Raw genomic sequence first — 16,212 nt, forward strand, 5'->3', positions numbered from 1 at the left:
AGCTACTGTAGCTTCATTGTGACTACTTCTAACATTTTGGTATAATTCCCGCTTTGTTCTACAAGATATCCTTATCCCACTAGTCAGCCACCCGGGCCGCTTATTACTGTCAGTGCCCCGTTTAGAACGTTCTAATGGAAAGCAGCTCTCAAAGAGCATGAGAAATGTGTTAAGGAAAACATTATACTTATCATCTATGTTATCAGCACTACAAATAACCTGCCACTCTTGACCCTTGACAAGGTTTAAATAACTCTCTATTACTGCTGGTTTAACTTTCCTACGTACTTTGTAATTATATGTGACGTTTGTTTTGAGTACAAAAGCCTTTCAGTGTTAAAATTTGTGCATCACGGTCTGAAAGACCATTCACCTTTTTACTAACAGAATGCTTATCTAGTAATGAAGATTGATTAAAAATATGGCTGTGCTACTCTTTCCCTGCACCCTATTTGGAAAAACCACAGTCTGTATCAGAGCATATAAATTTAGAAGATCTAACAACATCTTTTTCTTGCACCTTCATATACAAAATTTATATTGAAGTCATCACATATAACTAATTTCTAGTACTTCTTACACAATGAACCAAGAACCCTCTCTAGCTTGAGCAGAAATGCTGTGAAGACAGAGTTAGGGGACCTATAAACAACGACAATAAGAAGTTTAGTTGCACTATATTCAACTGCCCCTGCACAACATTCAAATATCTGTTCAGTGCAGTGTCGTGAGACGTCTATGGACTCAGATGGAATACTTACGTACATAGCCACTACCCCACCCCGCAAGGATCTCCTTGAAAAACAGCCAGATAATCTGTATCCTGGTAAAGGAAGCCTCTGAATTGTCAAATTATTTAAGTGGTGCTCCGATATACCAGCAATTTTAGTCATCATCTACAAGCTGTTTACTAACTTTATCTCTAATACGTCTTATATTTTGATGAAACATGCTAATTCCTTATTTTCTTGGGGACATGACGTCTTCTGAAGATTAGCCCTTGGTTAGAGGGACTTCCTTTAAGCAGGTATACCTATCAGCTGACTTCAGTCTGAAAACGGTATAGCTCTAACACCAACTACTACAGGAATTTTTCCATGAGTGACCCACTGCCACCCACTACACTGTCACCTATGAGCTTTGCCACCGTCCCCTTACCATACCTATTGGCGTGCAGGCTATGCCTAGTGAAACTCGATCTAATGATAGACCCAAATAGCACCACTGAAATGTGAAACATTTCCTCTGCCATCAGCCCCCTCTCTAGCCCCATGTTAATGCGCCGAACATCTTCATTAAGATGAGGCCGATCGTGACGCTGTAACAGTTGCAGGAAATGCACATTAGTGCCACTAGTTTGAGTAGATATCTTTACCACGTCACCACCTATATCATACTCCCCGTCCCTATCAAGGTTGTTCCCCGCTCTTCCTGATCCTCCTTCGTAAAATTCCTACATAACTCCCCTATGCAGTCAATCACCTGAGCCAACCCTGCACTAGGTTCCACAACGCTTATGACCTGGTACTCACTCCCCAACACTTCCTGCAACTGCTGGTTCACACCTCTACCGTGCGAACTACCTAGCAGCAGAACCTTTCTGTTAGTTTTTGCAACTGACCTAAGCCTCTTAACTGATGAGGAATGCTGCATGTTCCCTACATCTACAGCTACAAGAGGCTTCTCTCCACTCAACTCTGACAGTTGGTCAAATCTACTGGAAATGCGCAAAGTACACTACTGGCCATTAAAATTGCTACACCACGAAGATGACGTGCTACAGACGCGAAATTTAACCGGCTGAAAAAAGATGCTGTGATATGCAAATGATTAGCTTTTCAGGGCATCCACACAAGGATGGCGCCGGTGGCGACACCTACAACATGCTGACATGAGGAAAGTTTCCAACTGATTTCTCATACACAAACAGCAGTTGACCGGCGTTGCCTGGTGAAAGCTTGTGATGCCTCGTGTAAGGAGGAGAAATGCTTACCATCACGTTTCTGACTTTGATAAAGGTCGGACTGTAGCCTGTCGCGATTGCGGTTTATCGTATCGTGACATTGCTGCTCACGTTAGTCGAGATACAATGACTGTTAGCAGAATATGGAATCGCTGGATTCAGGAGGGTAATGCGGAACGCCGTGCTGCATCCCAACGGCCTCGTATCACTAGCAGTCGAGATGACAGGCATCTTATCCGTATGGCTGTAATGGATCGTGCAACCACGTCTTGATCCCTGAGTCAACAGATGGGGACGTTTGCAAGACAACAACCATCTGCACGAACAGTTCGACGACGTTTTCAGCAGCATGGACTTTCAGTTAGGAGACCATGGCTGCGGTTAACCATGACGCTGCATCACAGACAGGAGCGCCTGCAATGGTGTACTCAACGACGAACCTGGGTGAACGAATGTCAAAACTTCATTTTTTCGGATGAATTCAGGTTCTGTTTACAGCATCATGATGGTCGCATCCGTATTTGCCCACATCGCGGTGAACGCACATTGGAAGCGTATCACCCGGCGTGATGGTATGGGGTGCCATTGGTTACACGTCTCGGTCACCTCTTGTTCGCATTGACGACACTTTGAACAGTGGACGTTACATTTCAGATGTGTTACGACGCGTGGCTCTACCCCTCATTCGACCCCTACGAAACCCTACATTGCTGCAGGGTAATACACGTCCGCATGTTGCAGGTCCTTTACGGGCCTTTCTGGATACAGAAAATGTTCGACTGCTGCCCTGACCAGCACATTCTCACCAATTGAAAACGTCTGGTCAATGGTGGTCGAGCAACTGGCTCGTCACAATACGCCAGTCACTACTCTTGATGAACAGTGGTTTCGTGTTGAATCTGCATGGGCAGCTGTACCTGTACACGCCATCCAAGGCCTGTTAGACTCAATGCCCAGGCGTATCAAGGCCGTTATTACGATCAGAGGTGGTTGTTCTGGGTACTGATTTCTCAGGCTCTACGGACCCAAATTGCGTGAAAATGTAGTCACATGTCAGTTCTAGTACAATATATTTGTCCAATGAATACCCGTTTATCATATGCATTTCTTCTTTGTGTAGCAATTTGAGTGGCCAGTAGTGTATATAGCAACAGCATGTTCAGTGACTTATTTAAATGCATGCTGTTTAATGACTTGAAATCTACAGTGTACATTCTTCCCTCATTGCACTTCATCTGCATGTCGTTCACCCATTTATTTCTGTTTTATTGTAAGCTGGAGGTGTTCAGCCTATGTTGCGTTTTCTTCTTTCTCATCCTATCTCTGTCCTGTCGCCATGGATTTAAAGCAACAGATCCTGCGTAAATGACGTACTGATGATCTTAAGCCAGGAATTTGATTCACTGCATGTATTAACGCTCTTCTCTGACTTGACCTAAATATTATATAAATTTGTATCTATTCTCTAAATTTACATTTAGCGTGGCCATAATCACTGGGAATGATACCCTGATACTGAGACGATTTGCAAACATTACCTGTTATTAAGCGCAACGGATATTCTATACAGGGGAAATGGACTGGAAGACAATATTATAGACACGGGAGAGAAAGAAAATGAAGATAATATGGGAGTAGCGATACTAGACAGAGCAATGAAAGACCTAAGTGGAAACTGATCCCCTGGAATAGATTATATTCGGTCAGAATTACTGAGATCCTTTGGAAGAACCAGCGATGACAAAATTATTCTACTTCGTTTGCAAAATCTATGAGACATGCGAAATACCGTCAAACTTCAAGAGGAATGTAATAATTTCAGTTGCAATGAAGATATGTATGACTACTAGCGAGCCCTTTGTTTAACAAGTCATGGCTGCAAAATGTTGCCACGAATTACTTACTGAAACATGGGGAAACTGGGGGAAGTGACTTCGGGGGTTCCGGAGAAATGCAAGTACACGCGAAACAATGCAGACTCCACGTCTTGGATTGATACAAGCCGACGTTTACAGCATTTGTAGATTTAGAGAAAGCTTTTGACGTTGATGACTGGATAACACTCTTTTGACATTTTGAAGCTAGCAGGTCATCCCTGCTACAGAGAGCGAAAAGTTATCTGAAACTTGCACAGGCATCAGAATGCAGTTATAGAGAGTCGAAGGATATGAAAGGGTAGCCGTAGCTGAGGAGGGAGTGAGACAGGAAAGTAGCCTGTCTCTGATATTTTCTAAGCTGTTCACTGAGCAAGCTGTAAAGAAGACGAAAGGAAACATGGAATACGAGTTACAATTCAGAGAGAACAATGAAAACCTTTGTGGCCTTTGTCGTTTGCCGACTTCATTTTAATTCTGTTCGAGGCACGTAGGAATTGGAGGAGAAGTTGAACGGAATGCATAGTATCCTGACGTTTTCAGATGAACGTTACCAAAAGTGAAACAAGAGCAATGAATGCAAATAAATTAAATTAAGTGATGCTAAATGAATCAGGTATGAAATGAGTCATGCATAGTAGTAGACGACTTTCCTTGTATGAGCTGTAAAATAAATGACGATGTCCGTTGTATAGAGGGTATAAAATACAGAGTATCAGCAAAAACAGAGTTTCTGAAAAAGAAAAATATATTAGTATGTAACATAAATTTCGCGAAGGCTTTTCTGAAAGCATTTTTCTGAATTCTAATGTCTACGGGAGTGAAGAATTGACTATATATATTTCAGTCATGAAAAGAATTTAAGGTTTTTAAATGTTATGGTAGAGAAGAATGTTGAAGATCAGGTGTGTATATCGAATAACTTATGCAGAGAAACTGAAACGAATTGGTGGAAACATAAATTTATGGCACAAATAGACTAAAATAACGTATCGGTGCGTAGGAAACGTCCTGAGGCGACAAGGAATCGTCAGTTCGGAAATACAAGGAAGCATGGAGCGTGAAAGTTGTAGAGGGAGACCAACGCTTGTGTATAGTAAACAGGTGCAAATGAATGTCAGTTCAGTAGTTATGCAAAGATAAAGAGACTTGCACAGAATAGAGTAGATTGTTGGGCTGCTTTAAAAACTTTCGGGCTGAAGACCACAACATCAGCATGTGGAACATGTGTACTGCATAAGAGTGTATTTATAAGAATGGTCTAGCTCTATTACTGAAATTTCTATACCAATTTAGTTTCTGATAGGTGTTTCTCGCCTAAAGGTCATGGCTTCACTTTTCATTCTTGAGATTTACCCTATTATATTCTTTCACTGCAGCTTTTAGATAATGAATTGTATTGCGATTCGTGTCAGTGCTAACAGTGAGAGCTTGATCTTATCAGTGTTTTGTGATATCTACTGTTGTATCACGAGGAGGACCCGTTTTCGATTCCCGGTACTGCCAAGGATTTTTCCTTCATGGGAGGGCTGGTGTGGGATGCACTCGGTCTCGTGACGAGCTACTGGACTGAGCAGTAGCGGCTCTACGGTCTGGAAAGTGTGCAAAACGGCCGGGAGAGCGGTGTGCTGAGCTCATGACCCGCCATACCACATCCGCATGACGCAGCAAGGCAAAGTATGACATGGCGGCCGGTAGATATCCCCTGGGCATTCAAGACCTGGCGAGGAGCTCATTTATCTAATATATTTTCTCGTAGTTGCCATGAATTTTAATCTCGTTTGCATTACGATTTCTTGCATATAAATTTTGAATTGAAAAGGTGCTTCACAGTTCACTGGTTTCCATTAATAAAACTCTCTGTTTTGTAGTCATAACTTGCTACTGGGTTGTAATAACGCTTTGTGTGTTTCATTACTTACTAAAGTTTCAGTAAGTATTTTTATGAGTACACGATCCAATCATCGTCATCTTCAACAGCTTCCAGCTCCGGGCTGGTTCTGCTTAGAACGTAAGCCTCGCCATGTAGTCCTGTTTTCCCACTATCTTTCAATGTTCACTCTTGTCCAGTCCTCGCCTCTTTTTTCGATGCACTTCTCTACCCGTTTCAGCAGTCAATACCTTGATCTTCCTCTTGATCGCTTCCGTCGCATCTCCATTTCATGTATATTTTTGTTTTACATTCTCTTTATGTGTCCATACCACCTAAGCCTTAAATATTTGAACAGCATATCTTTCTTTAATAACTGCTTTATGCTGTTCAATTAAAAATTTTAGAGTAAATTCACCATCTGCGTAAGACATTTCTTTTCAAAACTGTTTTATGTTCATGTGGTCACTTATCTCATAACTGGAGATATAGCATCTCAGGGAAACCGTTAACACCGATGTTATAATAAGAACAGCGTTTGACTCACTCATTCTCTTATTTATTTTAATTTTGATTACCCGTTTCAACTTGAAGTGGAGGTCACATTCAGATACAAAACTAATGTTGCAAAACACATATATTTACTAATAAAACATTCTCGGGTTTCAAGCCGCGTCAAGCCCACCCACACGGATCGGTGTCCGCTCACCACCAGCTTCCATCACACAGCACAGAAACAGTCAGTTTTGAGGACCTTAGTAAATCGAGCTGAAACCGTCTCAGACGCTAAAAACTTGCAGAGAGAACTGAACCACTTACGCAAAGTTTTTAAGGAAAACGGTTACAACAACAAACAGATCCCACAAGTAGTGTCATCCAAGCCTCAAAGGAAGAAGACCTCTGAATAAGACACCAAGCATTCTTACCGTTTTGTAGTTCGACAACAGGGAAGTTTAGTCGGCTCCTAAAGAGGCATAAAGTAGACACAATCTTCAGCCCTCCGGCAACTAATGACATCTGTGAAAGACGATGTAGGCCTCAGAACGCCGTGCGGATGTGGGCAGCTCTATGTCGACCAGACTGTTCACACTATTGCACAGCTCCACATAAAACATGAAAGGTGTTACCGCCAGAGCTATCCTGAAAAGCCAGCTGTAGCAGAACATGCTCTGGAAAACGGACACCGAATTGCATTCGATGAGACGTCTATTATTAAACGGACTAATGGCTTCTGGGATAGCGTGATAACCGAGACCATAGAGATTAGAATTTCTGACAACACCTTCAATAGAGACGGTGGGCTGAAGCTGAGTACAGCGTGGGATCCGGTGTTGAGGGAGTTGAAGCGGGCCCGGCGATCGCGTGGCCAAACTATTACCATATATGGTGCGGGACCGAGCACCAGTGATGTCACGAGCGACGGCGCGGCTATATAAACACGCCAATGACAACCACACGACAGTCATCCACTTGACAATAGCAGAAGAGATCTCTGCCGAAAGCTCGTGGGCAGTAAACCACTTGATGCGGCTTGAAACCCGAGAATGTTTTACTAACGGATATCGCCGCGAAAGCATGCATTCGTACATACATATATTTACTGATAGATCGTTTTGCTTTGCAGCGCTAGTTTCGGATATGAATGAGATCTTTACACCAGATCGAAACTCACAAACACAATTTAAAAAAGTATGACCCGGGTGTTGCTTTTTCTTTGTAGTCAAGAAGTTACCTGTCAGCTGAGCGTATGTAAACTCACTCTAATTTGTAGTTAAGAGAATCGAGTGCTTACGAAGCTCTCTGCCCCCTGAATGCCTGTAATTTACGTGGAAAGAGCGGTACCCGGCTAGGGGGCGCCGCCCCCCGCCTCCCACCTGCGTCCCCCGGTGGGTGGAGTCTAATGTACGGCGGGGACGCGCAGTCCGTCTGCTGCCCCGTGAGATACGACTACAGCCGGCTGCTGTTACTTAGTCTCGGGTCGCAGCTCGAGTCAAGATTTGTTCCACTGTAACGAAGATGTTAATCATGTAGATGAGAATAAACATTGCTCGGCTTTTTGAGAACCAAATTTTAATCAGCCGTGATTTCGCTAGTTCTAAATTAGTCTGAAACCAAATGCACATCATGAGGAGATCTAGTAGCAACCTTGATAGGCTACCAGCAGCTAATTTCCACTTTGAGCACGTATATAGATTTGTGCACGAGGGATATTAATACGATTCTCATCTCGATCTCGGATAAAATCAATTTGGAATCATGAAACATGGTGATAGTGTTAATCCTTATACAAAAATTCCATCTTCGATACGATACTCCTTTTCAAACAGGACGAAAAATGAAAAAAATTATTTTGTATTTTTTAAATCATTAGTAATTTTTACATGTGCTAATTATTGTAAAATAAAACGGCTTTGACAAAATTAACTCTTAAATGTTTACTAGTTTTCAGGTTAGAATTTGGTAAATTTTGCGTAATTTTCCGACCGCGGCAATCTGTCTGCCGTGTAATTCAAGAATCTTATATCACAGAAGCTGAAAATACCGCTTCAGTTGTAAATTACTTTATTCTCAGACGACCGGTTTCGGACTGTTATAAACCCCTCCTCAGGTGTCGTAGCTGTGCTGTGGTCTCCCATCTCCGTGTGTACCAGGCGTGGTGTGCTGCCTGTGAGCGGAGGACAGGGAGTCCCACCTGAGAATGGGCTTATAACAGTCCGAAACCGGTCGTGTGAAAATAATTTACAACTGAAGCGGTATTTTCAACCTCTGCTATAATGTCCAGTCGTGGATGTTCTGCCAGCAGGATTGTTTGTAATCTTATATCAGATTTCAGTGAATTACAACTCATTTGAACCTGTCTGTTCTTGGTAGACGTATACAAAAATAACATATCACTAATTATTACAGATTTTATTCATGTATTAAGCATAAAAAACATTTTAATAAATATGAACCTCCTTTTATGACATATACATTTCAGTTTTAAGATTTATGGAGCCCATTGTCTGAGGGCGGAAAAATTTATTAAATAGTAAATATGTAGGCTCACGCTGTCCTGCGTAATCATGGTATTATTGTAGCTGGCCTTCGTGGCCGTTATGGGAGTCAAGCGGTGACGTTACGCTAAACAAGTACAGTGGTGACTAAGGAAAGGGCATCGCACTCTGGGTGATTTTACGACAGTTGTGCATGTGCTATCAGGTGGTTCAGCTTGTCCTCGTGTAATATCACGATAAAAACTCAACGACAAACTGACAGAAGTGCCTCACACCGGTTACAATGATATTGTCGTCGGCTAATACTTTGGTTGTTATGGGTAGCCGTGAAACACAAGCAGCAGGCGATTGACAATGCCCTCATCACCACTCATGGGTAGAGTTGCAAGACTGCCGTAAGCTACCGTAGACTATCATAAGTAGCTAGACTACGGTAGTTTTCCTAGCAGCTTTGGTCAGCTAAGGTCGTACCTTTGTCAAATGTGCGTTAGATGTGTTGCATCAACGTTGCGATGAGTGTGCCCATAAAACCCAGGAGCGCAGAACCGTTTAGAACTGATTGAGGATCGATAAAGAGCCGGATAACGAATGGAAATATTTTTGTTCTACATAGTTAACCTCTTGCCTGTCACTTAAAAGTAAATAGTATTTCTGGCAATATTACAATTATCTATGTTTAATTCAGGTTTTATTCGAATATTGTTGATTTGTAACGTCAAACAAAGTGATTTTGTTGTAAAAACAAAGAAACAATACATACATATCACATGGCGCTAGAAAACATTTCCTTAACAAAACACAAAATAAAAAGGCTCCAAACAACAATACAGTATATCAAACATTGCTTCAGTACTTCTTCGAACTTATATAAACATGTTTCTGTTGCTCATTAATAGCTTTCACATTTATCAATTATAACGGGAAACTATTGTCTTTGACCATGATGAAGAACGGTCTATTGAGTACAACATAAGAGTAATTATATATTTTATATATTTTTTCATGTAAACTGTACCTCGATCAACAGAAATTGCTTTGGGTACATAAAAGCCGAGAAGTTACGCGATCAACAAATTTTTATGATTTATAAGATACAATTTATAAGTGTAAGGATGAAAAATACACAACGGGCAACAGTACATAATGTGTAGTTCTAATTAAATAAAAGAACAAAAAACAAAGAGAAGCCGTCGGTTCGCGGTTTCTCTCTTATCCATGCATTTATGTTTCTTTCTCTACCAACACTACCAATTCTAACGGTAATGCTACCATTTACTGCCTCATTTTTGTAGTGTACCAAAAGTATCGAACGTTAGCTTCGGTAGAACGCAGCTCTATTCTGTGGTGTGGTCAGTCTTTCTACTTACGTTTCCTTTTTTCTTCACCCCTCCACTGAAGATACCATAAAATTGTTACTAATATTGTTTTTAAATCAAGTGCTGAACAATATGGCATAATTTTTATTCCATTCCATTGAAAATGGCGTTTTCCAGAATTGTGATTTTTTTCATGATTTCTGCCACCGTTTTTTAGACTTATGATACGTTCCTGAGAACAATAACTTGATTTTATTACGAGCTTACACCAACGGCGACGTGCATTCACGCTTTAGGTCTGTTAATATAGCCGGCCGCTGTGGCCGAGCGGTTGTAGGCGCTTCAGTCCGGAACTGCGCTGCTGATACGGTCGCGGGTTCGAATCCTGCCTCGGGCATGGATGTGTGTGATGTCCTTAGTTAGGTTTAAGTAGTTCTAAGTCTAGGGGATGGATGACCTCAAATGTTAAGTCCCACAGTGCTTGGTGCCTTTGGAGACTTTTTTTATGGGAAAGGAACTCAGCCGTGTGCTTACTATGGAAAAAAGAGGTTTCTCTATGAGAAACTCCTATCGGAGGATGCCGAAAATCTCTCTGTCGCAGTGGTGTGCGTGGCAGCTCCACCAGGTTTCTCTGTCAGGGAAATCTGTAGTTAGTACATACAGAGAACCACCAGCAGTTTGTTGACTAAGTAGGTAACGGGTGGCAGTGCGATATTGGGATGTACAGCGAATAAATCATATTAAAAAGGATGAAAGACTCTATACCGATAGGACAGCTGTCAGGTTTGATGCATGTCGAAATGTTTTCTCGATTGCAGGTACATTCGTGGGAAAAAATGTATGATCTTGCGACTGAAAAAAGCAGCTGCTTTTGGGCAGGTAAAATATTCGTCAATTAAAAACATGGTGCCTATACAAACCATGGGACTACCGGAGATATCCCACTTGTTTCCTCATGCCCATCATCTTATCCACTGAGTAACCGTTTAACGTGATATGCACACATTGGAGAAAGTTGGCCCCGTCACAAATATTAAACGTTGGCTCTGGTGAAGGTCACAGTTACTGCAACAAAAATACACAGCCTGGCAATAAAAGTGAAGCGCGCAGAAGACATGGTCAGATACCAACGCAGCTGTGAACACGTACTCACCATTGACGGATACGTAAATGATGAACCGCAATTCTCTGTGACAGGTATTAGTGTTGTTCATGTGTAGTGTTGTAACCAGGTTGGTTACACGAAGGACGTGAGGGATACGGAGAAGCCGCGTAGTCGTGTAATACAACGTTACCAGAACCCGACAGACTTCTAAAGCGACCTCTATCTGGGTGTCCATTTGATCGGCTCGTCTAATCGTACAAAATCTAGATTTGGGGGCATTCAGACGCCCACTGTTGGATATCGTGTGAAAGTGAGGGCAGACGAATTCGTCATCAAAGTTGCGGTCTACAGCGTCTGACCACCACAAGTGCGGATACCTGTATTTTGCACCAAACACATCGTAACGCCTTCACACCTGCACGTGCTATCCGAAATCAATTAATGAACTCCCTGTAACAATCTGCTTGACCCCATACCATTGGTCAGAGGCGAGCAACAGGCGGACTAGTGAACTATCGTCCCAAGCGTAGGCTAACAACTCTTTTGTGAATACATGTGAGGAGAGCGCGGAGCTCCAAGCTGTTGCAGAACTTCTACCGTTCTTGTGCTCCAATTTTGCTCTCTGGCTTTATCTTTTGTCAGACTAACCACCTCCGTAGCGATGGTCGCTAACGCACGCCGGTGCAGGGACACACGACTCGGAGGTAAGCTACTTTGATCGCTGGTGGTACATGAGATCTTCACCACCAGTATTTGGTTGAAAAGGGGAGAACAGATGGTAGCGTAAAATATCGCGAAAATTCCAAACTTGTCCACAGTGTCTCTTGAAGTGAGAGCATGTGACACTTGATGGTGATTCTTCCGTCGGATGGGGACTTTAAGCCTAGTGGCCCTCTTGTTTCTATTCTAAAGGAGCAGGCTGTACGCTGACACTGGCATTCGCTCTCTCCATTCTTTCATCGTCATCACACAACACAAAGATGACTCTGCACTATAAACACATCCATTGCACTCACCTACCATCTACAGACACACATACGACACATTTCTCACACACTCTCAAGAAAAGTGGTCAGCCATTGGGGAGTGAAGAGACTTCCGTCTCCTGTGAGCTATGCCTACGCGCCTGGGCATACAGCAGCAACCGCACAGTTGCAAATGTCGCCTCTTGCAGTACTGTCGTATCTGCAGCGGGAGGCGCCCATTTACGTCGACCTGGCGCCGCCGTCAGCGTTGCGCCGCCAGGTCAGGGAAGAAGGTCTGCTTCCTGACAAGCAGTTCGGGTTCCGCCGAGGACACTCGACACAACAACAGCTGCTGCGCCTCGTGGAGCAGGCGATGGGGGCGCTGTAGCGTCGTGAGTACCTAGGGGCGGCGCTACTGGACGTCGCTGGCGCCTTCGACTGCGTGTGGCACAACGGCCTCCTGTACAAGTTACTTGTGTAGGGGGTGCCAGTGTCGCACGTCCGTCTACTTAATCATACCTCGAACAACGCACTTCCACGTGCGAGCCGACGATGGGAAGTCTACAGCACGCCCCATCACAGCGGGAGTACCACAGGGGTCCGTTCTCGGCCCCCTACTGTACTGCCTCTTCACTGCAAACGTCCCAGAACGCCGAGGGTTCACCTGGCGCTCTACGCTGAACGCGGAGAGTATGGAAGCGCAACTGCTGCGACGCCGCCTGTAGCTCGCCTGCGACGAGCTCGGAGCATGGGCCACCAAATGGCGGCTCAAATTCAACGCAGGCAAGAGCCAGGCGGTGATATTCACGCGGAAGAAGGTACCAGCGGACGTCAGGCCGGTGCAGATAATGGGTGGCCCCATACCATGGTCACGTACTGGTCGATACCTCGGCGTTACCCTCGACAGGCGCCTGACGAGGAAGGCGCATATTCGGGAGGTGCTGGCAAAGGCTCTGTCTAGGATGCGCCTGCTGTTCCCCCGGTGCTGAACGCAGAGTCGACACTACCTCCAGACCGCGGCAGAACGCTCTATCTAACACTAATCAGGCCAGTGTTGGAGTACGCTGCCGTAGTCTGGGGAAACGCGGCCGACACTTCAGTGAAGATGCTCCAGACCTTGCAGAACAAAGCCCTAAGGCTCGCACTGCACCTGCCACGCGATTTCCCAACGAGGGAATTGCACGAACTTCCCGAAATACCGCCGTTCAAACAGCGCTTCCGGCAAGCAGTAGCAAGTTTTTACGCGGCAACAAGTGAAGCTGACAACCAACTCGTCAGGGGACTTGGAAATCAAGTCCACTGGCGACCGACCACACGCTGGTCGGACCTGCTGCGCGAGTAGCGACCACGCACCAGCAGCATAAGAAGAAGAAGACCTCACTAGTGATACCAAGAAAGAGATGGAAGAAGAACACGTAGGAAGCAGTAGCCACAGCAGTGTAGGCTGCTGAACCTACGTATGAAGAGGCCAGGTGCAGGCGCAGCGTTCGAGTCGCACTGCCAGCAACGCGGTCGCTCCTGGTCGCCCGGCCAGACGTATGAAGAGGCCAGGCGCAGGCGCAGCGTTCGAGTCGCACTGCCAGCAACGCGGTCGCTCCTGGTCGCCCGGCCAGACGTATGAAGAGGCCAGGCGCAGGCGCAGCGTTCGAGTCGCTCTGCCAGCAACGCGGTCGCTCCTGGTCACCCAGCCAGACATATGAAGAGGCCAGGCGCAGGCGCAGCGTTCGAGTCGCTCTGCCAGCAACGCGGTCGCTCCTGGTCGCCCGGCCAGACGTATGAAGAGGCCAGGCGCAGGCGCAGCGTTCGAGTCGCACTGCCAGCAACGCGGTCGCTCCTGGTCGCCCGGCCAGACGTATGAAGAGGCCAGGCGCAGGCGCAGCGTTCGAGTCGCACTGCCAGCAACGCGGTCGCTCCTGGTCGCCCGGCCAGACGTATGAAGAGGCCAGGCGCAGGCGCAGCGTTCGAGTCGCTCTGCCAGCAACGCGGTCGCTCCTGGTCGCCCGGCCAGACGTATGAAGAGGCCAGGCGCAGGCGCAGCGTTCGAGTCGCTCTGCCAGCAACGCGGTCGCTCCTGGTCGCCCGGCCAGACGTATGAAGAGGCCAGGCGCAGGCGCAGCGTTCGAGTCGCTCTGCCAGCAACGCGGTCGCTCCTGGTCGCCCGGCCAGACGTATGAAGAGGCCAGGCGCAGGCGCAGCGTTCGAGTCGCACTGCCAGCAACGCGGTCGCTCCTGGTCGCCCGGCCAGACGCCCCAAACATCGTCTGCAGAGGCCCGCCTATCGCATAGTCTGGCTCTGCGCCTATGGACGCTGGCGCACACCATTTGGTTGGTTTCCTGTTCGGCGTTTCCGACCACATGCCGGGTGGATACCGTGGAGCGGGTGGGTGCTCAGTGCCAACTGAAGGGTTGGCACCTACGTCCGTACTTGCACCGGTGCTCTGTCCTCCCCCCTGCTGTCAGGTCCCATCTCCACACTCGAAGTCAGGGTAGATGTTTGGGGAGGGAAAGAGGGAGGCTTGCGGTTTCGTTGAGTATCGAGAGAGGCGCAAGAAGTATCGACCTCCGCAGAGATACTGCACAGGAAAGTGGTATTGTGATGTGCCACGGAGATGGTAAGAAGAAGCCGTGCCTCCCATGCCATTGAGGCCTCCGACCTGAAATAGCATCTCCAGAGGCCAGGAGGGCAGTTTTGGTTGAGGTCGGATTCTGTGCTATTCCAGGAAGTTCCTGTTGGAGTAACATCGTTGTGCTGCCTACTCACCGTGGCACAGCCTCTGTAAACCATCGGGGAGTGAAGAGACTTCCGTCACCAGTGAACTGCACCCACAAGCCAACGCTATCAGAAGTGTGTCAACAAGTGTCTACGAATTTACGTTTTCTAGTTGTAAGTAAGCTGTTTAGGTTTTTTTATTGGTAACGCCGCCGCCACGTAGCGCTCTGTATAAAAATCACTGGCTGTGCCGTGCGCAGTCTGTGTTTAGTCTGCATTGTTGTCTGCCATTGTAGTGTTGGGCAGCGGCAGCTGGATGCTAACAGCGCGTAGCGTTGCGCAGTTGGAGGTGAGCCGCCAGCAGTGGTGGACGTGGGGAGAGAGATGGCGGAGTTTTGTAATTTGTAAGACTGGATGTCATGAACTACCATATATATTTTGACTATTAAGGTAAATACACTGTTTGTTCTCTATTAAAATCTTTCATTTGCTAACTATACCTATCAGTAGTTAGTGCCTTCCGTAGTTTGAATCTTTTATTTAGCTGGCAGTAGTGGCGCTCGCTGTGTTGCAGTAGTTCGAGTAACGAAGATTTTTGTGAGGTAAGTGATTTGTGAAAGGTATAGGTTAATGTTGGTCAGGGCCATTCTTTTGTAGGGATTTTTGAAAGTCAGATTGCGTTGCGCTAAAAAATATTGTGTGTCAGATTAAGCACAGTCGTGTATAAATTGTTCTAAGGGGACGTTTCATAGTGATTGTAGTAAAACCACAGTACGGCCATTCTGAACTTTCATCAATTCGCCAATCAGTAATCGTGGCTAATTTAGTGCGTTCTGTGTGTTAGTGTGTTTCATAGCTACAGTCGAGTCTGGCAACCAAAGATATGTTTCGTTGTAATTAATAAAATACAATTAATTTAAGTAGTTCTAAGTTCTAGGGGACTGATGACCTCAGAAGTTAAGTCCCATAGTGCTCAGAGCCATTTGAGCCATTTGAAACCTACCTACCGGGATCCGGCCGCCTGGTGCAAGGCTTTTTAGTTGACCCTCTTCGGCGACTTGCATGTCGATGGGGCTGAGATGATGATGAAGACAAAGCAACACCCAGTCCTAGAGCGGAGAGAATCTCCGAGCGGGACGAGAATCGAACCCGGGCCTTCGCATGGGATTCCGCCACTGCTAGCCACTCAGCTATGGATGTTGAATTCGACTCGTTAATGGCAAGTTATTCTACTTCTGCAGAATTTAGTGCGCAAATTTAGACCATTTACATTCATAAAGAGTTCTTAAGAGACAAACGAACAATTTGGATCGTTTGGTACAAAGTTATGGAAATATCACTTGATTTGACGCAAACGAACTTACGAAGCAATTTAAGCGTAAATTGAGTGGATTTTGCCGATGTCTACTGGAA

Source organism: Schistocerca gregaria, chromosome 1, assembly GCF_023897955.1.
Source record: "Schistocerca gregaria isolate iqSchGreg1 chromosome 1, iqSchGreg1.2, whole genome shotgun sequence".
Classification (NCBI taxonomy): domain Eukaryota; kingdom Metazoa; phylum Arthropoda; class Insecta; order Orthoptera; family Acrididae; genus Schistocerca; species Schistocerca gregaria.